At 41.3% G+C, this 15,942-nt stretch overlaps 1 protein-coding gene and 1 long non-coding RNA gene across 2 annotated transcripts in view; both read left to right on the top strand.

The window, feature by feature from the left end:
- Positions 1–1,841, top strand: part of LOC116533643 — a 2,082-nt gene extending 241 nt beyond the window's left edge. Inside the window, exon 2 of the long non-coding RNA XR_004261384.1 lies at positions 66–1,841. This is a non-coding gene — a long non-coding RNA (uncharacterized LOC116533643). The remainder of the gene's footprint in view (positions 1–65) is intronic.
- Positions 1–15,942, top strand: part of NUDT3 (nudix hydrolase 3) — a 124,047-nt gene that overhangs the window by 41,413 nt on the left and 66,692 nt on the right. The gene's annotated exons all lie outside the window — the stretch shown is intronic.

Below are 15,942 nucleotides of genomic sequence, written 5' to 3'. Positions count from 1 at the left end.
GATCCACCCGCCTCGGCCTCCCAAAGTGCTGGGATTACAGGCTTGAGCCACCGCGCCCGGCCCAGGTTTATTCTTGAATAGGCAATACATTATTCAGAATTTGAAAGGAACAAGTGGAATGCAGTGGAAATTCTCCCTCCCATGCTTGTCTTTCCCAGTCATTTAGGCACTCAGTTTCTTTCCCCATAGGCAACCAGTGTTATCAGTTTCTTACAATTCCTGTAATAGGTGTTTTGAGTATATGAGATTTATTTATATTGCGTAGCGTGGTGGCTGGTACCACTAATCTCAGCCACTCTGGAGGCTAAGGCGGTAGGATCACTTCAGCCCAGGAGTCTGAGGCTGCAGTGAGCCATAATCGCACCACTGCACTGCAGCCTGGGTGACTAAGCGAGACCATGTGTCTTCAAAAAAAAAAAAAATTATTTATATTAATTTGCTATATTGTTGGAATAATTGAAACATGTTGGTCCACTGTGGACTCTCCACATTTATGTCTGTTCATTCTGTGAGTCTTAGAGCAATGGGTTGTCTCAGGTACAGAAACTCTTAGCCAAGAATTCTCAATCTGAATGCAGTTGTTACCTAGCTTTTTCTATGATTTCTTGTGATAACTCCTGATCTTCCAACTATCTTTCTATCTTAATTTTCTCCTATATAGTTAATGTTTTGTTCCTGGCTCGCCATATGATTGGCTCTTTTTTTACGTTCTCATTTTTGCCGGAATGATAAACTTGAATTAGTACATCTGTGAAGAGCTGTTTGTGTCCTGTCTACTCTCTGGTTATTGCTCCTCTGCCCAGCTCTAGCCCTGGCCCCACTGTGAGGCACGACTTTCATATCTCATGGCTCTTAGCTGGGCATCTGGCCAGGCCATCGTGGTTTACGATCCATTGGTATAAAGTAAAAATTTCTTCTTTACTTTAAAAAATAATTTCCTCATAATAAGCACTTGATTGTGCTTATGTCTGAAATTAGTATTTTAATACTAACCTGTAAAAATTTTCTGTGACTCCTTTGAAATAATAAACCATAGGATGGAGTTAGGAACCCATTATAACAGTAACAAAAAAGAATAAGCTTAAGACATGAATAAGGTCCATGCAGATAAAACTTTTTAAATGTTATTGAAAAAACTTGAAAAGGTACCATGCTCTTAAGTAGGAAGGTTCAACATCATGTTAATTCTTGTAAATTAATCTATAAATTCAACTTGATTCTTACAGAAATTATGAGGGGGGTGTGTGTGTGTGTTTGTGTGTGTGTGTGTGTGTGTGTGTGTGTGTGTGTGTGTGTGTAAACCACTCATGCAGTTTCTGAGTTCAGTTGGATAATAAACCTTGTAGGAAAAGCCAGTAAAACTCTGAAAAAAGAAGATTGAAGGGCAGGTATGATGATGTTAGTTCCATGAAACCATATTGCAGACTGTGGTACTTAAAATAGAATGCTACTAAGTTGGATCATGAACTGGCAAATGAATCAATAGAACCGAATAGATAGTCCAGAAATAGACTTTAATGTGTATAGGAACAACTGGCAGATACCTGAAAAAAAGTATAGTTGGATTCTTTCCTCATATTTATAATCAGAATAATTTTCACATAGATGGGAAGTACAGACATTAAAAACTGCAACCATAAATTACTAGAAGAAAACCTGGGATAATTTCATTATAATCTTGGACGGGCCAGGACCTTCTAATTATGCTAGTTCAAGTTAGAAAAGACTTGAAGGACCTATATAAGTGAAAAGCTATGCCAATGGATTAGAAGACATACAGTTTTTCCCAAATATATTTTGTTTTGCAATACCAATCAAAATCTCAGCATGTTTCTTTTTTTTTTTTTTGAGATGGAGTTTCACTCATGTTACCCAGGCTGGAGTGCAATGGCGCGATCTCGGCTCACCGCAACCTCCGCCTCCTGGGTTCAGGCAATTCTCCTGCCTCAGCCTCCTGAGTAGCTGGGATTACAGGCACGCACCACCATGCCCAGCTAATTTTTTGTATTTTTAGTAGAGATGGGGTTTCACCATGTTGACCAGGATGGTCTTGATCTCTTGACCTCGTGATCTACCCTCCTCGGCCTCCCAAAGTGTTGGGATTACAGGCTTGAGCCACCGCGCCCGGCATCTTTAAAAAAAAAAAAAAAAAAAAAAAATGAAAATACAAACAGCTAAGAATACCAATGCATTAAATTTTTTTTTTTTTTTTTTTTTTTTTTTTTTTTTTGCAGGGTGCAGGGATACAGGGTCTTGCTCTGTCACCCAGGCTGCAGTATAGTGGGATGATCATGGCTCACTGAAGCCTCAACCTCCCAGGCTCAAGTGCTCCTCCCACCTCAGCCTCCCTATTATTGCTAAGGTTACAGGTGTGCACCACCATGGCCAACTAATTTTTAAGTTTCTGTAGAGATAGGGTTTCTCCATGTTGTCCAGGCTGGTCTAGAACTTCTGGGCCCAAGCGATCCACTTGGCCTCCCAAAGTACTGGGATTACAGGCATGAGCCACCATGCCTGGCCTAAAAAAATTTTTATTATGGCAAACCTAAAAGCTGTTCAAAAGTGGACTGAATAGCATAATGGACCCCCATGTACTCCTCACTTAGCTTCAACTGTTATCATCTCATGGTCAATTTTGTAGGATGTATATTCTTTTATTTTTTGTTGAGACAGGGTTTTGCTCTTGTTCCCCAGGCTACAGTACAGTGGTGCCATCTGGGCTCACTGCTACTTCTGCCTCCCTGGTTCAAGCAATTCTCCTGCCTCAGCCTCCTGAGTAGCTGGGATTATAGGCATGCACCACCACGGCCAGCTACTTTTGTATTTTTAGTAGAGACGAGGTTTCTCCATGTTGGTCGGGCTGCTCTCTAACTCCCGACATCAGGTGATACACCTGCTTCATCCTTCCAAAGTGCTCGTATTACAGCTACTACACCCAACCTAGGGAGGAGACCACTCCTCCCCCTCCTCTATTATTTTGGGTCAAATCTCAAACACCATTAATTTTATCTGTAAATTTTAAGTAAGTACTTCTAAAACAGAATACTCTCTTTAAATAATAAGCAAAATTCCATAATTATACCTAAAAATAACTAAATAGAAAATACATTATAAATGATTGATTCCCCCCCCCATTTGTCATTATTCCCCAAATTAATGAGTTGGTTCATTGGCATACTTCAGTGGTTACCAGTTCTGTTTTTAATTTTTAAAAATGATCAGTATAAACTCATAGATTTAAATATATTTGATATTCTAGTATATTGTAGTTGTCATTCTTACCGGCCAATTTTTGACCAGTGTGAGCCTTTTCAAGTGAACTCCTGAGTCCTTTTTATACAGTCCTGGTGGTTTTTGATAGCTTCTTCAGTGTATGATTTGACAAGATGTTTCAGACTTATCTTGTATATTTCCTGTTGGTCATGAAATCAGCCATATCAGTATTCCATAGAAAGAATCAGTATTGGTTTTCCAGATATCAGAAGGATAAGGGAAATATTGTAAACAACTATACGGCAGTCAAATCAGTATTTTCAATGAAATGGACAATTTTTTCAAATTCCATTTTTAATTTTTACTGGTACATAAGATATTTTGATACGGGTATACTATGAGTAACAATCACATCAGGGTAAATGGGGTATCTATCCATTACCTCAGGCATTTATCCTTTCTTTCTAGGGCTTTATTTCTTATATTGTTAAGCATCTTAAGGTGTCTTGTCTGCCAGTGTCACAGACACAGCCAGGAACAGTATGTCCTGCATTTAAAATACACAGTCCCTTCGTGACTCCTATCATGCCTTTCTCTCTTGAGATTGTCCCATTCTGCTCCTAACCAGGGTCTTATATTTACTGGTTTATTATAAAGGATATTGTGAAGGATACAGATGAAGAGATGCATAGGGAAGGTATGGGGGAAGGGCACTGAGCTTCCATGCCTTCCCTGGGTGCACCAACTTCTAGGGACCTTCACATGTTTAGCTGGAAGTTCCTCAAACCCTGTTGTCTTGAGTTTTTATCCAAATTTCTTGAAAGATATACAGACTATTAAAGCTTCCTTAAGAGGAAATAAATAAACCTATGTCTATTAAAGAAATTGAATTTGTAGTTAAAAACTCCACCCCTCTCCGACATCCCTTCGGCAGAAAATAAATAAAAAGAAATTTTTTTCTTTTTCTTTTATTTGTTTTTTTTTGAGATGGAGTCTCGCTCTGACACCAGGCTGGAGTGCAGTGGTGCAATCTCAGCTCTCTGCAACCTCCACCTCCCAGGTTCAAGTGATTCTTCCACCTCAGCCCTCTGAGCAGCAGGGACTATATTTTTTCTTTAAAAAAATGAAAATACCTGACCCCCCAAAAAAAAAAAAACTAAAAACTCTAGTCCCAGTTGGCTTCACTGGTGAACTCTAACAGATATTTTAAAAAGAAATAGTATAATTCTAAACAATTTCTTTATTTTTTTAGAAAATAAAAGAAGTATACATTTTTTTTGAGATGGAATCTTGCTCTGTCACTCAGGCTGGAGTGCAATGGCGTGATCTCGGCTCATTGCAACCTCCACCTCCCAGGTTCAAGTGATTGTTCTGCCTCAGCCTCCTGAGTACCTTGGGGTTACTGTTGCGTGCCCCCACCTGTCTGATTTTTGTATTTTTTAGTACAGGCAGGGTTTCACCATGTTGGGCAGGCTGGTCTTGAACTCCTGACCTCGTGATCTGCCCGCCTCAGCCTCCCAAAGTACTGGGATTACAGACACGAGCCACCGTGCCTGGCCAATTTCCTTATTTTTTAGAAAATAGGAGGGAACACTTGCCTATTTTATAAAGCCAGTATTACTTGGTACCAAGACTGTACATTATAAGAAAAGAGAACTTCACACTGTATCCTTCGTGAACAGAGACCCCAAAACCCTAAACTAGACATTAGCAACTTGCATCCAGCAGTATGCAAGAAGAATACATCATGACTAACTGGGATTTATTCCAGAAATACAAGGCTGTTTTACCATAAAAAATTGGTCAGTGTAATTTTCCACACTGACAGACTAAAAAAACAACCACCATATTATCTTATCAATAGATTAAGAAAAGGCATTTGGCAAAATTCAATGTCCATTTATAATAATAATAAAAAATCTCAGCACTAGGAATGGAACTTCCTTAACCTGATAAAGGACATCTTCCCCAAACAGCTAACATCCTACTTAATATTGAAAAAATGAATACATTCCCCCTAAGATTGGGAATAGACAAGGTTGTCTGTTCTTACACTTCTATTCAACATTATTCTGGAAGCCCTAGCCAGTACAGTAGGGCATGAATGAGAAATAAAAGACATACAAATTACAGGGGAAGAAGCAAAACTATCTTTATTTGTTGATAACATGATCATCTGTATAGAAAATCCTAAGGAATCCACCAAAAAACTACTAGAACAAATAAGTGAATTTAGCATGGCATAGACTATAAAGTCAGTATACAGATATCAAATATATATGTGTGTGTTTGTGTATGTGTATGTGTGTGTGTGTATTTTTTTTTGAGATGGAGTCTTACTCTGTTGCCCAGGCTGGAGTGTAGTGGTGTGGTATCAGTTCACTGCAACCTCCCCCTCCTGGATTCAAGCAATTACCCTACCTCATCCTCCCTAGCAGCTGAGATTACAGACGTGTGTTACCACACCCAGCCAATTTTTGTGTTTTAGTAGAGACAGAGTTTTACCATGTTGTCACTCCTGACCTCAAGCAATCCATCTGCCTCGGTCTCCCAAAGTATTGGGATTACAAGCGTGAGCCACTACGCCCAGCCAAATGTGTGTGAATATAAATATACATATATTTGAAATGGAGTCTCACTATACTGCCCAGCCGGAGTGCAGTGGCTGTTCATAGGCTTGATCATAGAGCACTGCAGCCTCAAACTCCTGGCCAGGCCCAGTGGCTCATGCCTGTAATCTCAACACTTTGGCAGGTTAAGGTGGGTGGATCCCTTGAGTCCAGAAGTTAAAGACTAGCCTGGGGCCAAGCGCAGTGGCTCAGGCCTGTAATCCCAGCACTTTGGGAGGCTGAGGCGAGCGTGTCACCTGAGGTCAGGAATTTGAGACCAGCCTGGCCAACGTGGTGAAACCCAGTCTCTACTAAAAACACAAAAATTAGTTGGGCTTGGTGACGGGAGCCTGGTATTCGCAGCTACTTGGGAGGCTGAGGCAGGAGAATCTCTTTAACCTGGGAGGCAGAGGTTGCAGGAAGCTGAGATTTCACCATTACACTCCAGCTTGGGAAACTTCGTCTCCAAAAAAAAAAAAGAGTAGCCTGAGCAACATGACGAAACCCTGTCTCTACAAACAAATGTTAGTCAGATATGGTGACAGGTGCCTGTAGTCCCAGCTACTCAAGAGGCTGAGGTGGGAGGATCGCTTGAACCTGGGAGGTCGAGGCTGTAGTGAGCTATGATGCGCCACTGCACTCCAGCCTGGGCGGAAGAGCAAGATCCTGTTTCAAAAAGCAAAATCAAGGACGGGCATGGTGGCTCACGCCTATAATCCTAGCACTTTGGGAGGCTGAGGCAGGCGGATCACTTGAGGTTAGGAGTTTGAGACCAGCTTGGCCAACATGGTGAAACCCTGTCTCCACCAAAAAAAAATACAAAAATTAGCTGGATGTGGTGGCATGCGCCTGTAACCCCACCTACTCAGAAGGCTGAGGTAGGAGAATCGTTTGAACCCTGGAGTTGGAGGTTGCAGTAAACAAGACTGTCTCAAAAAAAAACAAAAAAAATACTTTGGGGTTGTGTATAGGTAAGTAAAACAAACATTGATAGTTATTGAAGGTGGATGATGACTACTTAGGAATTCATTATATTTTTTCCCTACTTTTATGCATGTTTGGAATTTGTGTATAATAAAGAATCAGTTTTAAAAACATACCCTGTGGTTATTTTTTTAAAAAAGGAAGAGGCTTTTCAGAATGTACTGAAAAAATGATCTCCAGGATTTAAGTGAAAAGGCAAAGTAGAACATTGTGTATAATGGGTTACTATTGAGGTTGACAAAGAGGAAAGAAAAGAATAAGTGTGTATTTGTTTATACTCGTGTTAGAATAAGTCCTCACAAGAATGCCTTTTGGGATAGAGTTAAGAGAAAAGCTTGCTTTTGTGTCTTTTTATACCTTTTGAACATACACATTGTGTACTATTGAACAAACAGATATCTGAAAAGAGTAGAATTAGAGTAGAATTTGAAAATTGTAGAATTAGGAAGACAAATTCTAGACACATATGTATCTATATACATTTAGAATGATAGAATATTAATGCTGAAAGAATTTTAGAGATTTGGACCATCTCATTTTAAAACTGAAAAAGCTGAAGTCTAGAGAGATGTAATTTTTTCATTGCATTTATGTCACTGACTGGTGTCAGAGGCAGACCTGTAACCCAAAGTCTCCTGACCGCCCTCCTCTATAAAGAAGACAGTGTACAATTGTGGTTTGACATTGACATCTTAAATTAGACTGAATTGTGGTTAATAGGTTGATGCTACGTTGGGAACACAATAGCTACCTTTGAGTTTACAATGAATGTCTTCTGTTTGAACATGTATTATGGAGGCCACCATTTGGTACATGGCTTGGCAAAATTAGCATATCGATGAGCAGGGGTTTTACAGAGTATTCCTATAGTTCTAAGACTATGGGAAAATTATGCAATTTCATGGATGTCAGGAAATGCTGTTGCTATGGCTTTGTTTGTTAAAATAACCTCAGGCCAGGCAGGGTAGCTCCTGCCTGTAATTCCATCACTTTGAGAGACTGACACAGATGGATCGCTGGAGCGCAGGAGTTTGAGAGCAGCCAAACCATTTATCTACAAATAATGCAAAAGTTAGCCAGGCATGGTGGTACATGCTTGTAATCGCAGATGCTGGAGTGGGTAGGGGGTGTTGAGAGGATTGCTTGAGCCCAGAAAGTTGAGGCTGCAGTGAGCCAAGATCATGTCGGTATAGTCCAGCATGGGCGACAGAGTAAGACCCTGTCTCAAAAAAAAAAATAATAAAATAAAATAACCTCAGTAAACAGGAGCATTTAAAATATTTCATTCACTTTGTTTGGCTTTCAGAAATTTCCTAGGAAATAATGTTTGGCATTCTTCTTGGCCAATTATAAGTCTTGTTTTTTTGTTTTCTGTTTTGGTAGAGATGGGACCTTGCCATGTTGCACAGGTGGGTCTTGAAATTTTGGGCTCCCACAGTGCTGGGACTACAGGTGTGCACCACCATGCCTACCTCTAATTATACATCTTAATTGCTTGTTCTAAAATATTCAAGCCATACTCAAGGTTTTAAAGTAAAACACCTCATCCTTAGTACTGCTAATTATACTGTATAGAGGCAATGCCTGTACACCATGGGGAATCACTTAAGAATGATACGTCTGTGTGTATATATTTTTTTTCTAATTTTTTTAAAGACAGGATCTTGCCCTGTTGCCTGGGATGGAGTGCAGTACAGAGTCATAGCTCACTGTAACCTCAGTGTCCTGAGCTTAGGTGATCCTCCTTCCTCAGCCTCCCAAATAGCTGGGACTACAGGTATACACCACTAGATCTGGCTAATTTTTTTTTTTAAATATATATATAGAGACAGGATCTCTCCATGTTGCCCAGGCTGGTCTTGAACTCCTGGCCTCAAAAGATCTTCCCATCTTGGCCTCCCAAAGTGTGGGGGTTTTTTTGAGTGAGAATGTAGAGACGCTGTCTCACTGTATTGCCCAGGCTGGTCTCGAACTCCTGGGCTCAAGTGAATACCCCACCTCAGCCTCCCAAGTGCTGAGCTTACAGGGTTGAGCCACTGCACCCCGCCACCAAAGTTGTTTTTTTTTTTTTTTTCTTTTTAAAATTTCTGTCAGTGTACATCCCAAAGTGTTGAAATTACAGATGTGAGCCACTGTGCCTGTCCCCAATATCTGTGTAATAGTTTGTGTCTGTGAAAACCTTTTCATACTGTTCTTAAAATAGCCTCATTCCCAAGATAAAAACTGTCAGAATATCTGTTCATAGCACAGTATGGTGTTTCTTTGTACTAGGCAGGGAATTTCCTCTTTGGTTAAATAAGCAGCCTGACAAGCTAACTAAGGTGAAGGAATGTTTATAAGGCATTTTGTAAATTGACTGTTTATGTCTAGTGGTTCCTTCTTTTAGCATTTTTTGGTGTTCCTCTGTAGTTTAAAAAAAAGTTTTAAATTTTTAAAATAGTTATTAAAGATGATAAAATGGCGGCGGGGTGTGGTGGCTTACACCTGTAATCCCAGCACTTTTAGAGGCCGAGGAGGGTGGATCACCTGAGGTCAGGAGTTAGAGACCAACCTGGCCAACATGGTGAAACCCTGTCCCTACTAAAAATACAAAAATTAGCCTGGCGTCCTCCCAGCTACTTGGGAGGCTGAGGTAGAATATCTTGAACCTGGGAGGCAGAGGTTGCAGTAAGCTGAGATTGGACCATTGCACTCTAGCCTGGGAGACAAGAGTGAAACTCTGTCTCAGAAAAATAGTAAAATGGCTTAAAAGCTCTAGAAATTGAAACTACTATGCTTGGCCCTTGGATAATGTGTTGATTTACTTTCAGCAAGTTATTTAACCTCATATTCCACTTTTTATGGGATCATGATGCACAAGAACTTGTGACAGCTGTTCTTTAAACCATTGTATAAAATATAGCAAACATCTATCTGGAATCCAAATAAGTACAGATAATTGCTGACTTTTATCTTTGCCTTATTTTTAAGAAGGAACAAATTATTAGAAAGGGCTCATCTGAAGAAGCAGTTTGCAGAGCATATCACAGATTTGATAGGATATGGTCCCAGTGCCATCTGGGTTACCAGCAGAGCACTCTGGCAGTAATGGCAGTGCTGAGGGGCTTGTCAGATGTCAAGGGAATTGCATTGTTGGAAACAAGGTCATGTCGAGTGCTTTACTGCATGCAGTTGATTCTCCAGAAATTAGTAGTATGTCTAATGATGTAGTTTGTTAATCAAGATTTCCTATGGCATAGATTATCATCATAGATAGATTTTTTTTTTTTTTTTTTTTTTTTGAGACAGTCTCTCTCTGTCCCTTAGGCTCGAGCACAGTGGCATGATCTAAATCACCCTGACTGCAACCTCCACCTCCCGGGTTCAAGTGATTTTCCTGTATCAGCCTCCTCAGTAGCTGGGATTATAGGCGTGTGCCATCACGCCCAGCTAATTTTGTATTTTTAGTGGAGACAGGGTTTCACCATGTTGGTCAGGCTTGTCTCGAACCCCTGACCTCATGATCTGCCCTCCTTGGCCTCCCGAAGTGCTGGGATTACAGGTGTGAGCCACCACGCCTGGACAATAATCTGATTTCTTTTTTTTGAGACAGAGGCTCCCTCTGTTGCCAGCTGCCAGGCTGGAGTGCAGTGGCACAATCTAGACTCACTGCAACCTCCGCCTCCCAGGTTCAAGCAAGTCTCCTGCCTCAGCCTCCCAAGTAGCTGGGACTACAGGCACATGCCACCACGCCCAACTAATTTTTGTATTTTTAGTAGAGACGGGGTTTTACCATGTTGGCTAGCATGGTCTCGATCTCTTGACCTCGTGATCTGCCCGCCTCGGCCTCCCAAAGTGCCAGGATTACAGGCGTGAGCCACTGCGCGCGGCCCGATAATCTGATTTCTTTAAGGAAAATATTTCCAGAACTTTACCCTGGGATCTCTGGAGTATATCTATGCCCGCTATACCCTAGGCAGTAGGTCTGAAGACTTGTCTGATACCAAGATGGATGGTGGGTGGGTAGGGAGAAAGGGGCCAGCTCTTCTGGCCAGAGCTTTGCAAATGCCCATGTTCTCCCCTGCGTTAGTCTCATTCTGGCCGTTAGATTCTGATACCATTGTTTCTCAAATCACTGTTGGTTTTCCTCTTAGCTCCAATCCCACATTCATATAATTTCTCACTAGAAAAACTCATTAGACACTGAACCCTCAAATTTATATGTTCAGAGGATGATTTCACAACTCCTCCCTGCCGTTCCTTCCACCACTGACGCCTCCAAATTCTCCTTGGAAGGCCGCTGCACCATTGACCCAGCCCATATCCAAGGAGTCATATTCCCACGTCCTGTCAGTCACTTGGTCTTACAGACTCTTCCATGTATCTGGAAACCTGTCACTTCTTTCCGCTTCCCACTCCTGCTGTCCTAATCCTTTCTTAACCTGAATCACTGCAGGAATCTGCTCCATTAGCATGCTTTCCCATCTCCAACACATGTCAAAGTAACCTTTCTTTTTTCTCTTTTTTGAGATGAAGTCTCTCTCTTGTCCCCGAGGCTGGAGTGCAGTGGTGCCATCTCAGCTCACTGCAATCTCCGCCTCCCGGGTTCAAGCAATTCTCCTGCCTCAGCCTCCCAAATAGCTGGGATTACAGACGCTGCAACCACGCCCTGTTAATTTTTGTATTTTTAGTAGAGCCAGTGTTTCAACGTGTTGGCCAGGCTGGCCTCAAACTCCTGATCTCAGGTGATCCACCCACCTCGGCTTCCAAAAGTGCTGGGATTACAGGCGTGAGCCACCATGCCTGGCCAAAGTAACCTTTCTAAAACTAAATTGGGTTTTAGAGGCCAACTCAGGAGGATCCCTTGAGCCCAGGAGTTCAAGACCAGCCTAGAAAATGTGGCAAAACCTCATCTCTATAACGTAAAAATAAAAAATATTAGGTTTGTTGGCGTGTGCCTGTAGTCCCAGTTAATTGGGAGGTTGAGGCAGGAGAATCCCTTGAGCTCAGGATTCCAAGGCTATAAGGCTGCAGTAAGCTAGGATTGCACCACTGCACTCCAGCCTGGGCAAAAGAGTCAGATCCTGCCCGAAAAAAGAGAACCAGCTGGGTGCTGTGGCTCATGCCTGTAATCCCAGCACTTTGGAAGGCCGACGCAGGCAGATAACCTGAGGTCAGGAGTTGAAGACCAGCCTGGCCAACATGGCGAAACCGTCTTCATTAAAAACAACAAAAATTAGCCGGGCGTGGTGCACATGCCTATAATCCCAGCTACTCAGGAGGCTGAGGCAGGAGAATCACTTGAACCTGGGAGTCAGAGGTTGCAGTGAGCCGAGATCGCGCCATTGCACTCCAGCCTGGGAAATGAGATAAACTCCGTCTTAGGAAAAAAGAAAAATCAGAGAGAAACTGTCACATTTCATTTCTCTGTCCTGATCCGTCCCATACTCCCCATATATATATATATATATTTTAGAGACAGGGTCTTGAACTCCTGAACTCAAGTGATCTGCCCGCCTCATCCTCCCAAAGTGCTAGGATTACAAGCTTTAGCCAGTGCTGCTGGCCTATTTATTTATTTATTTATTTATTTATTTTTTAATACACATGGGGATTTTACTATGTGGCTCAGGCTAGTCTTGAATTCCTGGGCAAGTGTACCTTCTACCACAGCCTGCCAAGTAACTGGGACTACTGGGTTTACAGGTATGAGCCAGTATGTCCCAGCAGGTATCTTTTCATGATCACTGTGATATCCTCAAGCTAAGTATTTCTCACCCTGTGAATTACTCTTTTTTGGTCTTCCACTAGATAACTCAGTTCCTTTAGTGCAGGGACTATAGGTTTCTTTTATATTTAAAAAATGTGTATTAAGCACTATTAAAACAAAAAACCTTACAACAATTTCTTTTTTTTTTTTTTGAGACGGAGTTTCGCTCTTGTTACCCAGGCTGGAGTGCAATGGCACGATCTCGGCTCACCGCAACCTCCGCCTCCTGGGTTCAGGCAATTCTCCTGCCTCAACCTCCTGAGTAGCTGGGATTACAGGCACGCGCCACCATGCCCAGCTAATGTTTTGTATTTTTAGTAGAGACGGGGTTTCATCATGTTGACCAGGATGGTCTCGATCTCTTGACCTCGTGATCCACCTGCCTCGGCCTCCCAAAGTGCTGGGATTACAGGCTTGAGCCACCGCGCCTGGCCCCAAACAATTTCTAAGAAATAAAACAATGGTGTTCCTGCTGTACTTCTTCCTCCCTTTATTAGGTTTATCATTCCCACAGATTTCTTTATCCCCCGCCCCCCCCCCCACACCCACACGTCACTAATCAATACAATGTTTTTTTCCTCTCTGCCCATGTGGAAAACAAGTTGTCCCTGCCCCACCTCTTGATTTCTGCCTGCTCTATGAAGCCACCTATATCATGAATCCAAGAGTTATGGGCGGATGTGTTCTGTGGGTCTGTTTATCCTCCTCTGCATAGATACCACCTGTCTCAATGACTAAAGCTTCAAAAAGGTCTGATACCTGGTTGGCTGGTTTCCCACTTTGATCTGCCTGCAAACTGCAGTGCATTTAATCTCTGCATCCTGGCTCATGATGGTACTTAATGAACTTTTGTTGAATAGGTAATTTTCCCCCCTTAGTATGTTATTTTCAGAATCTTTTGGGGGCTTTAGCACTTAATTTCTTTTCAGATAATTGTATATGTCAAAATCAAACTTCAGAATAAGAATTTACTGATCAGAACACCATTTAGTACTTTATATGGTAGGAAGGAGTAAAACCGCTGGCTAAAGTAAAAAATTTTTGTGGTTGGGCACAATGGCTCATGCCTATGATCTTAGCACATTGGGAGACTGAGGCAGGAGGATTGCTCAAAGCCATGAGTTCAAGACCAACCTGGCCAACATAGTGAGACCCCTGTTTCTAAAAAATAAAGTTTAAAAAATATAAAAATTAGCCAGGCATGGTGGTGTGTGCCTGTAGTCCCAGCTACTTGAGAGGCTGAAGCAGGAGGATCCCCTTGAGCCCAGGAGTTTGAGGGTGCAGTGAACTCTGATCCTACCACTGCACTACAGCCTGGGCAACAGAATGAGACCTTGTCTCTGCAAAAAAGCAGAAACAGAAACTTTTTTTTTGTAGTGTATTTTCAGTATGTTGTCAGGGAAACTTACTGAGGAGAGCTATTTACCATTGACAGTATTTGCTTTGAAGTGTGGCTACAAACTAATGAGGCTTTCTTTCTTAAGCCTCATTATTGTAGTTTTTGTTCATATAGCCATGGTTGAATGTGCAAAGCAGTAACACTTGCTAGATGTACTAATTAGTATTTCACATTGATTGAAATTTAGAAATTGAATGCTTATACTTTATGTCAGTCAGTGGTTTCCTTTTCTTTGCTTTCACTTTGAAATATTCCTGTAAAGATTTTTCTTTTGGACTGTAACTTAATTGGATGGCCCTAGTCAGCCTTTGAAGCAATGCTTAGGTTTATAATGGCTGGCAAACACTTTACCAGGAAGGAAGGGAAGAAAGACTATGTGTTGTTACTTATACAAGTCAGTGGAGGATTAACCCATTTTACTACTTTTTATTCTTGAATCTTTTTATAGTTAGATAAATATGACTTAAATGCCTTTGTCTAGAGTCTTTGGAGGACTTTTTTTTAACCTTGTAATTTCAGTTAACATACATGCTTATATTTGACTTTATTTTCAAGGAATGTTTTAAAATGTAAGATTGGTCACAGTTATTGAAGAGAATGAGTGTGGCAGTAGTTCTATGATATATTAATATACAACTAAGGATAATCCTTCTGGAAGATTACTCCATTGAGGTATAGATGCTGGGGGAAAAAAGTAGTAGCACTGACTCCCTTCAGGTTTAAAAAAAGTTACTGTCATCAACCGGGCTCGGTGGCTCACGCCTGTAATCCCAAGTGCTTGGGAGGCTGAGGCAGGAGAATCACTTGAACCTAGGAGGCGGAGGTTGCAGCAGTGACCCAAGATCGCAGCATTGCACTCCAGCCTGAACAACAAGAGCGAAACTCTGTCTCAAAAAAAAAAAAAAAAAAAAAGAGGTCAGGCGGGGTGACTCATACCTGTAATCCCAGCACTTTGGGAGGCTGAGGCAGGCAGATCACCTGAGGTCAGGAGTTCAAGACCAGCCTGACCAACATGGTGAAACCCCGTCTTTACTAAAAATACAAAAATTAACCAGGTGTGGTGGTGGGGACTTGTAATTACAGCTACTTGGGAGGCTGAGGCAGGAGAATCGCTTGAACCTAGGAGATGGAGGTTGCAGTGAGCCAAGATTGTGCCACTTCACTCCAGCCTGGGTGACAGAGATTCCATCTCAAAAAAAAAAAAAAAAAAAAAATTACTGTGATCACAAAACCAGTTTCACATAACAGCCATTTTAAAGTGAAAAGTTCATTGGTATTTTGCAATCACTATTTCATATCTACTTTCTGAATACGTTCATCCTCCCCAAATAAAACTCTGTACCTGTTATGCAGTTGCTGCTCATTTTCCCCTTTCCCCAGTTCCTGGTAACCACCAATCAGGTTTCTGTTTCTCTGGATTTGCTTATCCTGTGTATTTCATATACATGGAATCAGAATATGTGGCCTTTTGTGCCTGGCTTCCTTCACTTAGCATGTTTTCAGGGTTCATCCATGTTGTAGCATCTATCAGTAACTCATTCATTTATTTATTTTATTTGACAGTAACTCATTTTTTAAATGGCTGAATAATATTCCATTGTATGTATAGGTCACATTTTGTTTATCCATTTATTGTTATTGGATATTTGAGTTGTTTTTACCTTTTAACTATTGTAAATAATGCTGCTATAACGTTTGTATGGAAGTATCTGTTCGAGTATCTGTTTTTAGTTCTTTTTGGCTATGTACTTAGCAGTAGAGTTTCTAGATCTAATGGTAATTTTATGTTTAACTTATTGAGAAACAACCAAACTGTTTTCCACAGCTGAATGAACCATTTTACATTCCTGTCAGCATTGTCCAAGAGTTCCAGTTTCTTTACATCCTTGCCAGCGCTTCTTGTGCTCTGTTTGGTTGATTGAAATATAGTTACTCTAGTGATTGTCAAGTAGTATCTCATTTTGGTTTTGCTTTGCATTTCCCTAATG

This window comes from Sapajus apella, unplaced genomic scaffold (genome assembly GCF_009761245.1).
Source record: "Sapajus apella isolate SASKATOON/1434 unplaced genomic scaffold, GSC_monkey_1.0 scaffold83, whole genome shotgun sequence".
Taxonomy (NCBI): Eukaryota; Metazoa; Chordata; class Mammalia; order Primates; family Cebidae; genus Sapajus; species Sapajus apella.
The sequence above is the reverse complement of the archived record's forward strand: the minus strand, read 5'-3'. Positions and strand labels throughout refer to the sequence as shown.